This window comes from Solanum tuberosum, unplaced genomic scaffold (genome assembly GCF_000226075.1).
Source record: "Solanum tuberosum cultivar DM 1-3 516 R44 unplaced genomic scaffold, SolTub_3.0 scf00173, whole genome shotgun sequence".
NCBI classification, from domain to species: Eukaryota; Viridiplantae; Streptophyta; class Magnoliopsida; order Solanales; family Solanaceae; genus Solanum; species Solanum tuberosum.
In genome coordinates this window covers 204,989-208,036 of record NW_006239104.1, presented here as the reverse complement: position 1 = coordinate 208,036, position 3,048 = coordinate 204,989, and the positions used below count along the sequence as shown (strand labels likewise).

Here is a 3,048-nt window from a genome sequence, read left to right as displayed (position 1 = left end):
TTTATACATTTGTGTTTGTATAAAGTGAGAGAGGCGAGGAGAGACTGCTCAGCGAGAAACGAGAGTGGCGAGCGAGAAATTCAAGGAGAGAGGTGAAATGGCAACAGTTTGCTACGGGTTACAATTAAATCATACTGTGGTTATAACATTTAATTTGAATTAATAGTTTGCTATTTTATACAATTTTTCCATTAATAAATAAGGAATTTTTTTAATACTAAACTAAAGATATGTAGAATGTAACAAAATGTCTTTCAATTATGTGATATTGAATCTGTTATATAAAAAGTTAAAATTAAAGAGTTTTCAAAAACCCAAAGAAACGTGCTTTATGAAACGAATTGAAAAAGAAAGTAAAGCGAAATAAATTGAAACATAGAAAAGTATTTTTGGAAATAAAACTGTTCTTGTTTTTTTTTCTTTTTTATAATTTCATGTTTGCAACAGTATATTGTTTCTATCCTATTCTTTTTAACATATTGAGCTTGGACCAATTCAAACATGGTTGAAGCCTTGAATTGTAGTGCCAAATAGAAAAACCCTAATGATAACAATTGTAGACTAACCAAACATGGTGGGTTGTGGTGCATTGATGAGACTGTTTCACCTTTAATTAGAAGTCTTGAATTCGAGCCATGAGTATGAAAAAAATCTATTGGGAGCGTCACCTTCTATTGAGCCTTACGCATTATTTAGTCGGGCTCCAACATAAACTTCAAACACCGGGTGAAAAAAAACATTTGTAAACTAGCAAGAAACTAACATGTAGACAAGGCCCACTAAATAGGAAGGTGCACATTTGTGTTTTTCCAAAACAGTGTAACTGCATAATATACATAGACACAGATCTTCTGCAGCACAATTTTTATTGGGAAGCTGCAGCCTACAAGCATCTCTTATTTGTACCCTTTTTTTTATCTCAAATTGGTAATGGTCTTCATCAACATTTTGACTCACTATTTTTGTTTTTGGCTTAATACATCGATAACCTCTCAACTTTGTTAACAAATTTAATTTAGGCACTCAGAATTAGCTAATCACCTGAATACAAAATAAAGTGTTCTCATTAGACACTTTCTGTTTAAATTTTGAATAAATTTTTACGTGTGATCTTGTATGTTCATAGCTAACCATTTAATTGAAAGATGTCATCTCCTTCAATTATACACATTATCCTCAATTGGAACATTTCCATGGTTGTACGACTTATTGAGACCAATTCGCATAATTAAAGCCAATCACATATTTTAATTAGTTAACTTATCTACCTAATGAGTATATTTGAGAACTCATGCAAAAATATATATTAAAATTTTGAATTGAAAGTATCTAATAAATTTTTTATCATATATTTAGGTGTTCAACTGAAATAAACCATAATTTAAGTGTCCAAATTAAATTTACTCAGAATTTTAGAGGCTATTGATATATTAAGCCTTTTTATTTTATCAACCACATCTTCCATTATCAGTATGATAAACAGATAGTTGTTATTAATTGACAAGATGGAATTAATAGGTTTATTATTTAAGTTAAGATACACTAAAATAACCAATATGAGTTTGTGGTGCAATAGTGAGATTACTTCATCCTTAATCTATGTTGGGAGCGCCATCTCTATTTGCATGATTCGGATTCAGGGCTCCAATGAAGGCTTCGAACCCCGAATGAAAAACCAAAATAAATAAATTAATTAAGAAACACCAAAATAGAAGGGGGAAAAAATAATACAATAATTCCATTCACGATATGATATTGAAAGTGTAGAAGTCTATTTTCTGTTTACACTAACTACATAGATTAATTAATACTATGTTGCCAAAGCATATATATTCCTTATTAGAAATTAAAGATGTCAAATTAAACTTGAGTAAATTAGCCAATCCTGTGTTCAATTCCATGGATTTCAACAAAGTTATTACTCCTAAATGACTAAATTAATCACTATCATCCACTCTGGCTGCTTAAACCTTCTAGAAATTAATCTGCAATAGACATACCAAAGAAATATGAGGCCACTGTCAGAAAATCAAATGTGACAAAAATCAAGATAAATAGAACATGAAACAAACAAGAAAAAACGAACGATTAAATTATAAATACTTTTTCTATCTCAATTTATGTGATATCATTCGAATTTCGAGAAAGATAAAGCAAGGTATACCATTTATATTGTACAACAACAAGTGGTCCAGCAATTGAGAGAAATATTTTAAAATATTTTAAGTTTTTTATTTTTTTGGTTGTAAAAGTGGACAAAAGAAGCCTTCTTACACTTTTTAAATGCTTACCAAATTCATATTTAAAAACAAAATAATCAAAATGCATATACTTCTAACTGCTTGTCTGGGTGTACTTCAGAAAACATGCCCAAATTTAGAAATTGAAAGCTCATAAATTTTTATTTGACTCATTTTTTTGAATTTGTTCTACATATTCTTCATTATTACATGGCCCCCACTACTGTAAACTCTTGAAACTGAAAGAAGACAATGAGACATCCATAATTTCCCTTTTGATGATGCTCAAATAATGTAGTTCATCTATTCCAATATAATAATTGCAACTTTATATTTATGAAATAAATAGGACAAATTACTTAAGTACACTCCTTTACTTACTTTAATATCCATTTATCCCTACTTATTTCAAAAATTTCAAAAATCCCTTATTTTACCTATGTATCCCGCATGTATCCCGTGCACAACGCTATGTATCCCGCTATGTGAAATGTATCAAACGCTATGTATCCGTGCACAACGCTATGTATCCCGTGCACAACGCTATGTATCCCGCTATGTGAAATGTATCAAACGCTATGTATCCGTGCACAACGCTATGTATCCCGTGCACAACGCTATGTATCCCGCTATGTGAAATGTATCAAACGCTATGTATCCGTGCACAACGCTATGTATCCCGTGCACAACGCTATGTATCCCGCTATGTGAAATGTATCAAACGCTATGTATCCGTGCACAACGCTATGTATCCCGTGCACAACGCTATGTATCCCGCTATGTGAAATGTATCAAACGCTATGTATCC

The 3,048-nt window shown here is 31.3% G+C and overlaps 1 protein-coding gene across 1 annotated transcript in view; it reads right to left on the bottom strand.

Annotated features, from left to right (window-relative positions):
* Positions 1 to 1,909: 1,909 nt before the first annotated feature.
* Positions 1,910 to 3,048, bottom strand: part of LOC102596673 (transcription factor bHLH91-like) — a 4,386-nt gene continuing 3,247 nt past the window's right edge. The window contains exon 5 of the mRNA XM_006354524.1: positions 1,910 to 1,985. The gene's annotated coding sequence lies outside the window, so the exon portion shown is untranslated. The remainder of the gene's footprint in view (positions 1,986 to 3,048) is intronic.